The sequence below is a fragment of the Canis lupus genome, chromosome 5 (genome assembly GCF_011100685.1).
Source record: "Canis lupus familiaris isolate Mischka breed German Shepherd chromosome 5, alternate assembly UU_Cfam_GSD_1.0, whole genome shotgun sequence".
In the NCBI taxonomy this organism is placed as follows: domain Eukaryota; kingdom Metazoa; phylum Chordata; class Mammalia; order Carnivora; family Canidae; genus Canis; species Canis lupus.
In genome coordinates, this window is record NC_049226.1 from 13,275,569 (window position 1) to 13,287,619 (window position 12,051).

Genomic DNA, 12,051 nt, shown 5'->3' on the forward strand with positions numbered 1-12,051 from the left:
TCTCCAGGCTCTGACACTGATAAACCATGTCAGCCGGTGAGCCAGGCAATTTCTTTGAACTTCTTTTCCTCACTGAACATTAAGAACAGTGAGACAACCTCAGGGGCTTGGGGTGAGGATTCAGTAAGATAATGTATGTAAGTGACACATCACACAAATTTAATTGGCGTGACTTAATATGAATGGCTGGAGTGGTATAGTGTACCAAATGCCTCCAGAAGCAGCGTTAAGGGTAAGCGTTCTGGTAGCATAGAGACCTGCATTCAAATCCCAGCTCCACCCTGCACTGGCTAGAAGACCTCAGTTTCCTCACTTGTAAAATGGGGAAAGAGCCCCCACCCCTTGGAGCATTGTCAAGATGACCTGAATAGTCTGTGTGAGGTGCTGATTAGCACAGTACCTGACACACAGTAAACACTCAACAAATCTACCTCTGGATATCGTTCATTCTCCTCGTAGAGAAAGTTACAAGATTGAAATCTCTACAAAAACTTGCACATACATGATCATAGCAGCATTATTCAAAATAACTCAAAAGTGAAAAAAGTCCAAATGCACATCAACTGATGAATGAACAAGCAAAACGTGGTATATCTATAAATGGAATAATATTCAACAATAAAAAAAATGAAGTACTCATAAGCCCACAACACGGATGAACCCTGAAAATATGGTGCTAAGTGAAATAAGCCAGATGCAAAATACTGCACATGGGATGATTCCATTTATATGAAATTTTCAGGACAGGTAAATCCACAGACACAGAAAGTAAATCAGTGGTTGCCTAGTGGCAGTGGTGGAAAAGCTACAATGAATGGAGGGTGACTGCTAATGCATACATGGTGTTTCTTTTGGGGGTGCTGAAAATGTTCTAAAATTGATGATGGTGATAGATGCACAAGTCTGTGAATATACTAAAAAGCATTGACTTATATACTTTACATGCGTGAATCATATGGTGTATGAATTATATTATAATAAAGCTCTTACAGGGGGGAAAAAAGAAGAAATATCAACCTTATCTTTCAGAGGTTGAAGGCTCAGAAAAGCAACATGGGGAATCAAGCAAAATAGGTTTCACCGACACGTGGCCCTTGAATTTCTGCGGCTGGCATGGACAGAAGAAACCCAGGTCCCATGCTGTCTTTTCTGTACACTGCTCCTATACCTACTGTGACCCATTTTCCAAACCAAAAACCAGGACACAGAATATTACAAAGCCTTTTTTTTTTCCTGATGTGTGGATGTGTTTATATGCATAGCCTGTTGAACAATAAAAATTAGATTTCATTGACACTGGGTGGGCCATACATTGGGCAACTGAAGCGCATCCCAAGAGCTAGCCATTAAAGCAGGTTTCTGTAAATTAGGTAGCAAAGTCCTCACACGCCTGTTGTGATCACCACTTGCAAGAGCGGCCAATGCGCTATAAACGTGTAATTGAAGAGCCAGAGGACACCCGAAACACCTACCTCGGTGACCTCAGGAAAGCAAGACCAGAATGGGAATGTTACTCAGGAAGCAGAAACCTAAACAATTATACTGTGCTGTCCCAGGAGGAAGACTCTGGGAAGAGAAAGGAAGAAGGGCAGCAGAGAGGAAGGCTGCATGGAGGTCCCTAGGCCCGTGCCAGCTTCAACCAGCATACCTCTACACCCATCAGTTTTGGGTACTGGGATTCCACATAAGACTTGATATGGAAAAAAATATTTCATGGTTAAAAATATAATAGAAATCATTAGTCTAGCCCTAAAGCATAGAAAAGAGACATTGGCATGGCCATCACACACAAATCATGGGAAAGAGGAATGGGATCCCTGGTACGTAAGCTTTATGTGAATAGACACACACTTACTCAGTGACCACAGTAGCGTAAATGCTTAGTGGACACAGTCTCACTTAAGCTCTGCAACAACTAGCGTGTTCTTGGGTTATCCTTGCTTGGAGATGGGAGAATGGTCACAGAGGTCAAGGGACCTGCTCACGTTCACAAGGTTGGTAAGTGGGAGAGGTGGAAGGTGACTCCAGGTCAGCCTCACGCAGACCATGTACCTGGAACCAAGGCTCATCTTCCTTCCAATGAACCTTGTCTTCGTTGGATTTGCTGCTAAGAAAGGGGTGTACTAAGTAGGTGTGTCTTAGCTCAGGCTGCTGCCACAAAATACCATAGCCTGGGGGGCTTATACAGCAAACACTCACTTCTCACCATTCTGGAGGTGGGGCACTGAAAGCAGGGTGCTAGCATTGTTGGGTTCTTCAAGGGGCCTGCTTTCCTGGTTTGCAGACACCTGCCTCCTCACACGGTCCTCATATGGTGGAGAGAAAAGGACAACATTCTCTGGACTCTTCTTATAAGAGCACTGATCCTATCATGGAGGTCCCACCACCCTCATGACTTTGCCCAAGGTCCCACCTCCTAATGCCATCATACTGGGAGGGGGGTAGGATTTCAACATGTGCATTTGGGGAGGGCACAATGCAATCCACAGCTGTAGGTCACATGAGCTTTCCAGTCCCCAAAGAGAAAGAAAGTCTCACCAAGGCAAATCGACTATGAAATACTAACAGGCAGGACCCTGGTCCTCTGGAAATTCCCCTAGCTAATGCTCCCAACTCCTACAAGATTTCTAGATGGGGGGCATCTTTCTCTTCAGGCCATATGACCTTTAAATATTAGAAAATCACCTTTTTTTTTAAGAAAATCACTTGTAATAAAATAATTAATAAATTAATCTCTTAGAAAATGCCCACATCCCCTGTAAATCTAGGAAGGAACTCAAGCTCCTGAGTTGACAGGGCTGTTCATGGTATAGACACCAGACTTAGCTCTGTCCCATCAGTATACAAAGGGCACGATCACACCTATACCAGGAGGCAACACACACCCAACAGTTTGTTCTAGGGCTGTGTGTTCTCTTCTTCTTGAACAGTACATGTTCACAGTGTGAGCTACTGACTGAATATGTCCCCTTCCTCCCAATTCACATGTTGTAACTTTAACCCCCAATATGACTCCATTTAGAGATAGGACCTTTAAGATGTAATTAAAGTGACATGAAGTCATAAGAGTGAGGCCTCGATCTGATAGCATGAGGGTCCTTATGAGAGATGCCAGAGAGAGCTCTCTATTTCTCTCCCACCATGTGAGGACACAGCAAGAGGGCAATCCAGGAAGCAGGCTCTCACCAGAAACTGACCCTGCTGGCACCTTGATCATGGACTTCCAGCCTTCCAGAATTGGGAGAAATAAATGTCTGTTGCTCATGCCACCCAGTCTGTGATATTTTGTTATGGCAGCCCAAGCCGACAAAGATAATGTGCCAATACAAACCCAGATGTACAGGACACCAGCCAGCCATGGAACACCATATAATCAACTCACAGAGCATCCTCGGACATACTCTGAGACAGAGGGATCATGACCAGGTGGGGAATAGGGGATGTGGGGATTTTATGTTAAGGGGCACATGAGGTTCCCTGAGTATCTCCTTCTTCTTCGCCTTCCCATAGGGTCCCAGGAAGGACTCTGCACTCCACCCAACTTCTCTGCCATTCTGGGTATTGCTTTTCATCAGGTTTTAGGTTTTAGACAATGATTAACTCCCGTCTGGGAACAGCCTCAACTGGGTGGTTAGTTGGCATCAAACATATTGGGATCAGAATAATTAGGATGACAACAGGAACTCTGATTCTGGGTCTCTGGACACAAAGGATGAGGTGCCAGCTCAGGCTCTCTTAGGACACCAGAAGAACATGTGCCCGACAGGCATTTTCCAAGAGCATGCTTGCTGTTTGGTGGTCCCCAGTGAGGGGCCCCGTGCATGGAGAGCAGGGTGCTCAGGGCTAAGTGTGCAGCTGATGCTCCTGGCCCCAGGCTCTGTCCCCCATGCCTGGCTCTTGGGCTGGGCCAGGATGCTCAGAGCTCCCAGCCACTGCCTAATGAGGAACAATATCATCTAGCACATCCTCCATCCCCGGGGACTACTCTGCAGAGATGTCAACTAGTAGACACGGTAAGGCCAGGAGGTCCGGGGTACAGTAAGGCCAAGGCTCAGATGGAGACGTGCAATCAGGGAGAGTCTTCTAGCTGTGGGGACTCTGCACAGTGACTCTTCCACCGCATGTACTCAACATGCCTCTCATGCCCAAGGAGCTGGTGACCCACATTGACATTGGGCCTTTCTCCCCACAAGCCAACAGCTTTACCTCTGGCCAGCTCTGAGTTCTAAGGCTTATGCCAAGGAAAGGGCAGCTTCTTGACCCTGTGCCCACCTCCACCCCGAGGTCTTCTCCATGTTCTGGGCCCAGGTCTATGTCTACTCGGGACAGGATGCCTCCTTGGGCCCGGCAGGCCTGGCTCTGCCCACCTTAATCCTTTCTAGCTCACCCAGTGAGTATGGCCATGATTATCACCCACCTGCTCAAAGTCCTCAGGCCTCCCCATTATCCAAGGGTTGGTCCCATCTGAGTCTCTAGGATGGCACCTGGCCCTCTGTGGTCTGGCTTCCACATACCTAAACTTTTAGCTGCAGCACCCCTCCTACCCCTACAGTGACAGCACCCCCATGTTAGGACCAGGGCTGGCTTTACCTTCAGTTCTCCATGCCTCTGCTGACACTAACCCTGTCCCTGTTCCCTCTTTCCTTATAAGGACTCTTCTTCTTCCCCCTCAGACTCATCTCTTCCAAGAAGCCCTCCCAATTGCCCCAGCCCAATGTTCTCCTTAGATTTCCTGAGAGACCACTCACTGCCTTGGAAGGGTGCTTACTTTACATCTTTCTATAACTTCCCTCAATTAGCTTGAACCTGAAAGCTCAAAGTGATCTATCTCTCCTTCCTTTGAAATGCCCTGGTTCCCCATCCCAAATTAATTCCTTCTTCCTTAAAACTCCCACAGAAATTTCTCTGTACCTTTCATTAGACACTAATCACTTTTGACTTTTTTATTATGCCTATCTGTTTATCCGTCTTTTCTCCTCGAGGCAGCCGGTTCCTTGAGGGTGAGGGCCACGGCTGATTCATCTCTGTACCTGCACAATTCCAGACACGCATGCAAGTAGGCCCTTAATGAATGGTTATTGAGTGAAAGAATAATGTGACATGGTGCAGAAGCATTAGGTATTGCTCAGACCAAGGGCGGTCCCTCTGAACCAGTGCTGCAGGGTGCAGGGCATGTGGGGGTGCCTCTAGGGCACCCAGGGGCTGGCAGTTCTATTCTCTGCTCACCTGGGTAAGCTGGCACAGGGCTTGCCCTCCCTTTGCAAATCCTCAACAGCCTGCAAGTGACCCCTCAGGTTGGAAAATCAGCTTCCCTTAATCCTTTGGGTCTTTCAGAATCTCCCTCCTGAAGATTTCCAAGCACTTTGATAACTCTTATCTCTTAAAGGGGGGAATAAAGAGGTTTTACGGGAGAGTCTTTATAGGCAGTATCTATAACACTGCCCTTCAGCTGCTCAGCTCACCCCCATTAGAGCCCTGTCCTAACAAGAAAAGATGGTTGGAGTCTCCAGGGAGCCAGTCGGCTTTGCTCCCAGCCACAGCCCCAGAGTCACCGTTCACCTGGCACCAGCTTCCTCTGCTCACCTCTGACCTCTCACCTCCCTTTGTTTACCCCGACCCCTGTAAATCCCTGTCATCTCTTGTGCTGGAGGAAGCCACACCACTGTGCAGGCCACTCCACCACAAACCCACACCCTTTCTGCACACTTGGGATGCAACACTGGACCGCCATCTGCCCTTGGTCTTGCCTGGCCAGCTCTAGCTCACATTCCAGACTGTGTATGGTTGCTGGAGCTGCCATCACAAAGTAGGGCAGACTAAGGGCACTTAGACAACAGATTTATTTTCTCACAGTTCTGGAAGCTAGGAGTCAGAGATCAAGGCGTGGGCAGGGTTGGTTTCTTCTGAGGCCTCCCTCCTCGGTTCTCCCTCGTCCTCACATTCTCTTCCCTTTGCTCGCGGCTGTACCCTAATCTCCTCTTCTTAGGAGGACACCGGTCTTACTGGATTAGGACCCACCCTAATAACTTCATTTTAATTTAATTACCTTGTCAAAGGCACTATCTCCAATGCAGTCTTATTCTGAGGTGCCGGGAGTTGACTTTAACATATGAACGGGGGGGGGGGGGGGGGGGGTGGACCCAAGTCAGCCCATCATCTGGATTTTCACCTCTAACCAACGCCCAGCTCTCGCCCCCTCTCTTCATTCACAGAGAGGTTAATTGGAGCCCATTTGCAGGGAACTGCCTCCTCTCTGTGCCTCTGCCTCTTTTTTTTTTTTTTTTTTAATTTAAGTGTATGTATGTAATCTCTACATCCGACAAGGGGCTCGCACTCATGACCCCAGGATCAAGAGTCACATGTTCTTCCCAATGAGCCTGCCAGGTGCTCCTTTCCAACAGGCTCAGATCATGAGGCCCTCTACACCTGGCTCTTCTCTCCTGACACCCTTGCCTCACCACCACACTTCCCTTTTTTCCTTTTACCTTCTGTCTCATCCCCAGACCAGCTCATTCCCCTTTGCTAGAATGTGCTCAGGGGACCCTCCGCTGACCTCAATCTCGATGTACAGCCCTCCAGCTCTCCCTTCCATCTTACCTTCAATTCAAACCAAACTTCTCAAGCGATTGCTCAACATTTTGCTGGCTTCACTTCACTTCATATCCCCTTGGACCACTGTAATCTGCCTGCCACCCGCACGAGCCCGCTCAAGACTGTATGCACAAAGTCACCGACAAGAACCACTGTTGCAAAGTGGATTCTCTAATTATATCACTAGCTGGCATTATTGTTCGTTCTCTGCAAGGTGCCGTTCCAAGAACATCATATGTGCTGTTCCACTTAGCCCTCACACAATCCTACAATGCACTTTTCCCATTTTACAGGTGAGAAAAACCAAGAAAGAGGCAGGGTGAGCAACTTGCCCAAGAGCACAGAGCACTCAATGGCAGCCTGGGTCTGGAGACTGCCAGACCACTTGGTTAAGCCACCTCGTGGTTTCTTCTGAACCTGAGAGTCCTGAGTGTTCGAGTCCTGAGTCTTTTGCCTGAGACCCTCAATTTCTGTGACTTCCATGACCCACGAAGCCCCTGGGGTTTTCCTCCTGCTTCTCTGGCCAATCCATCAAGGTCCGCTGTCTCCTGCTGAGCCTTTAACACTGGTGAGCTCCCAGGCTCTGACTCACTCCCAGACGTTTCCTAAGTGATCTTGCTCACAGCCCCCTCCAGGGGCACACTTCCCCTCTGTCCACCTGCCTGCCGACATCTCCATGTAAACGTCTGATAAGCGTCTCAGATTTCTTAAGACCCAAAGCAAACTCACCTTCTTTCCACTTACATTCTTCCTGAATTTAGCTAGTGATGGCACCAGCCACCCAGGCACCATGGCCTCACCTCAATCCCTCACCTCCAATGGCTCTGGCTTTGCCCCTTATTATTTTCCAGATCTGTCCCCGTCTCTCTCTCTATCTCAACACCATCGCCCAAGTTCAGTCTTTTCATCCCTTCCTACCCAACAGCACCCTCTTGACTCTCACCTGGTTTTCCCACTAAACCACCTGGCCCCCACCTGGGAGTCCTGAGTCACACCCACACACAGCTGCCAGTCACTTCAAGGCGCAAAGTCCTACTTTTAGCTTTTGGTCTCAAAATAAATGGAATTCCTTGGTGTGGCAGGCAAGACCTGGCTCTCTCTCTTTCTCAAACCTTATGTTCTGCTTCTCTGCTCATCCCTCTCCACTCTAGAAATACCAAACTACCACAGCACCCCCTAAACACACACACGTGTGCGTGCATGCACATACATGCTGTTGCGACCCTATGCACTTTTACTCATGCTCCTCCTTCTGCCTTCCCATCTTTGCTCACTGACCACCCTCATTCAGAATGAGTCCTTGACCCAGGCCGCCCCTCCTTCTGGAAGCTTCTTCTGAACGCAGAAGTCAATCAAGGGCCCCAAGTATGTATAGCCATAGAATCCCACGCATACTCTATTTCAATGATCAGCTTCATCCTTAACTTCCGCTCTTCAATCTTTTCTATCCCCAGTGCCTGGCACCCTGCCTGACAACAGGAGGCACTCTGTAAATGTTTGAGCCAAATTTGTCTTGGCTTTTGAGGGATGTTATGCCAACTTCTATTCCTTCCTTCAAAATTACTATTCTGACCCATTTGTATATGGCCAGCTGATTTTGACAAAAGCACAGTTTAAAAAAATAATATTTTCAACAAATTGCACTGGAACAGTTGGATATCCATACGTTAAAAATAAAAAAGAACTTCCAACCCTGTCTTGCACCATACATAAACATTAACACAAAATAGATCGTAGACCTAAATGTAAAACCTAACATTATAAAACTTCTAGAAGAAAATCTTTGTGGCTTTTAGAAAAGATTTCTTAGACATGACACCAAGAACAAAATCCATAAAATAAAAAATAGATAAAGTGGACTTTATCAAAATTAAAACTGTCTGCTCTTCAAAAGACACCATGAATAGAACAAAAAGACAAGCCAGAGGCTGGGAGAAAATATTATACACAAAGCTTATACCTGATGAAGGAGTTGTATCTAGAATATGCAAAGAACTCTCAAAACTCGATAATAAGACATCAAACAATCCAACTTTTTAAGACTGTTTTTAAAAGTAATTTCTACACCCAAAATAGGGCTTGAACTCACAACCCTGAGATCAAGAGTCACACGCTCCACTGACTGAGCCAGCCAGGTACCATCCCCACCCCCAAGCAATCCAATTCTTTAAAAATATGCAAAATAAATTTGAATACAGACTTCACCAAAGAAGTTACATGGGTGGCAAATAAACACATGAAAATATGCTCCACATCATAAGTCACTGGAGAAATACAAATTAAAACTATAAGGAGATCTCACCATAAACCTACTAGAATGGCCAAAATTGAAAAGGTCCACCACACCAAGCTGGCGAGGATATGAAAGAACTGGAACTTTCAGACACTATCGGTGGGAACGTAAAATGGAATAACCACTTGGAGAACAGTTTGGTCACTTCTTAAGAAGTTAAACATCCCCCTACCACAGGATACAGCCATTCTATTCCTAGGCATTTACCCAAAAGAAAGGAAAACATAGGTCTACTCAGAAATTTGTACATAAATGTTCATAGCAACTTGCTCTGTGATAGTCAAAGACTAGAAACAACCATCAATAAAGGAGTGAATGAACAAGCTGTGGGATAGCCATACAACAAAATACTACTAAGTTTAAAATGTAATTTAAGAAGTCAGACAAAAAGACTATAACTTTATGATTCCATGTATATACATGTCCAGAAAATACAAAACAGTCTGTAGTGACAGAAAGCTGATGAGTAGTTGCCTGGGGATGGGTTAACACAGGAGGGAACAAAAAAGGGAATTAGAGTGGCACCAAGGTACTTCTCTTGGGTGATGAAAAATTTTATTATCTTGACTGGTGATGGTATAATGGGTATACACATGGCAAAACTTATCAAATTGTATACTTCAAAATATAGGCAGTTTATTGCATGCAAATTATACCTCAATTAAAAAAAATGCTTTGGTGAGAAAAATATTACTATTCTAGCTCCTTCCTACCTTCTCCTCTCTCAGCAAATGAGACATTTAAACTCCGTGACCTATACCTACTGCCTCCAATTCCTCTGCATCTTCTCCATCCCGAGCCTCTGCCATCTCTGAATTCACTAAAGTTCTCCTTCCTTACAAATCCAAAGGTCTTTCTGTGTTTTTTATTTTAGGGTTTTGAGGCTCTGAGTCACATGTGACAGGAGGCTTTTCCTGGGTTGTCTTGTTTTAACATCCCTGATACAACACTAGGTTGATTTTCATTCTGATCACCTTTGCCCCAACTCCCTTCGTGCTCCAGTTCCTTCTTCTCTTTGATATAACTCTAGTTGGCAGTGTTCCCCAAAATTCACACTCTGGATTCAGTCCTCAGTCCACCTTTTTTTTTTTTTATTGTATACTATCTTCCTTGAATAATTCATTCTCAACTATCAGCTCTATGTAGATAATTCCAAAACGCCTATCCCCAGCTCCACTTCCCCATCCACGCACCAGACTTCTATTTCTGGTTGCTAGAGAGAAATGTTCCCTTGGAGGTCCTTCCAAACCCCATGTCCCAAATGTAACCCATTATCTTTTCATAAAATGGGGGGGCTTTTTTTGCCTTCCAGTTTCAACTAATGGCCCGTCTTCCCCACAGGATCCATGGAAGAGCTGTCCTGCGCTCTCCCCAGCCCTCTGCCACTCCACCTGCTGAGTCGTTGAGGACCACTGAGCAATGTGCCCCCATCCCCTGCTCTCTCTCTGCTCCCACTGCCACCATCCCTGCCTCTCTCCTGCAACATCCCTAACCTGTTTCCTGCCTCTGAGCTCTCCTGTGCAAACCCAGCTTCTCCATGTTGCAGATTCACCTTCCTGGCACCCACATCCTCCACAATCTGGTACCACATGTCCTTCCAGGTTTATATTATACCAAATTCTTTGACCACTTAGCTACATCTAGGTATCCCTGCTGAACACCTAGTAGAGCATATCACGTTGCCCTCTCTTTCTTAAGGTGGCCTCTTCTTCCTGGAAAGCACTCAGCTTTTCTTGACCCATATCCCACCTAAATTATTCTCAAGTTCATTCCTGCCCTGACCTGGACATGCGCTGGACCACTCCAGCCCACACTGAATCTGCCCTCTCCAAATCCTTCAAAGCACTCATGGTCTGTGCCAGTCATTTAGTACTTAATCTTGTGCTTTGTAATGGATACAGGCAATGCATTCATCCAAGTGGATGGGAATCATTCCTTTATTTATTAATTCATCAAATACCTATTAAAACATTTATCTTAACCAAGGCACTATGTACACAGAGAAGGAAAAGATGTTTCTCTGCTTTCAAAGTGTCCAGAGGAGGATGCAACCATAAAATGGAATAGCCACAACCCAATATGGTATGTGATATGATAAAACCCTATTATGATCCCTCCATAAGCCATCCAGGTGCCCATGGTGCTGGGAAATAGCAGAAGACTAGGCATGGGTCTTTGGCTCTCAAAGACATTTCCAGGGAGGGGTGGAGACAGTAAATGGTTTAGTAGAGAAAAATTAAAGAGCTCCCAGGAAGAGCTCTTCCGAGTAGTGGAGAGAAGTTGTTGGGAAGGCTTCATGCGTTTATCTAATGCACACAAGTGTCCAGTGCCTACTGCCTACCGGGTACAGCACCAGGCTTCACAGAAGAGGCAATCTTGAAGTAGGCCCATGAGCTCCCCAGGGAGGCAGAGAAAGGAAGTGCATTCCAGTGTGCAGAGCCCCCAAAACTGACTCGTTCAGAGTGTGTGAAGGGCCCAAGTACGGGTAGGAGAGGCTGGGGGACAGCAGCCTGAGCGGGAAGGACCTTGTTTTCATGCCAGGGAACTGGACCCGGAACAACAGGACATACAGTGACATCATCATATTTGCATTTTAGTGCTATCACTCATGGCACTGCAGATACACCAGAGTGGCAACAAAATAGGAGCTGGGAAGATGAGTTTGGGATGACTTTAATAGCCTGGGAGAAGGAGATGAGGCAGGTAATGAGGGGCAGGACAGTGAGGAGCAAAGGAATGGGCAGATTTGAACGCGGTTCACGAGGCACAATGAACCCGGCAGCCGGCTATGAAGGGTAGGAGATGTGAAGGGCTTCTGGCTTGACTGTTTGGATGGTGACGTCACTGACTAGCATCGAGAACATGGGTGAAAAGATGAAGGCTGTTCAGTTCTGCTTCTGGAGAAGGGCCCAGATGATGAGTCTGGGATAGTATCTGCAAAGTTTGGGTCACACTGTTCCCCCAGAGACCCATCCAGGCCAGAGACACAGACCTGGGAGACCACAGGGCCAGGGTGGCTATGACAATTTGAATCTGGCACAGGGTAGACAGTGAAGAGAGAAGAGGGATAAGGTTCAGACCCTGAGGACTCAACATCTGGGGAGAATGCAGAGAAAGAGAAGCTGATGCAAGAGGCTGAGACACAGCAGTGAGGCTGGAGGAAAGTC

General features: G+C 46.5%; 1 protein-coding gene across 7 annotated transcripts in view; it reads right to left on the bottom strand.

The window, feature by feature from the left end:
* GRIK4 (glutamate ionotropic receptor kainate type subunit 4) overlaps window positions 1–12,051 on the bottom strand; it is a 422,971-nt gene that overhangs the window by 173,628 nt on the left and 237,292 nt on the right. The gene's annotated exons all lie outside the window — the stretch shown is intronic.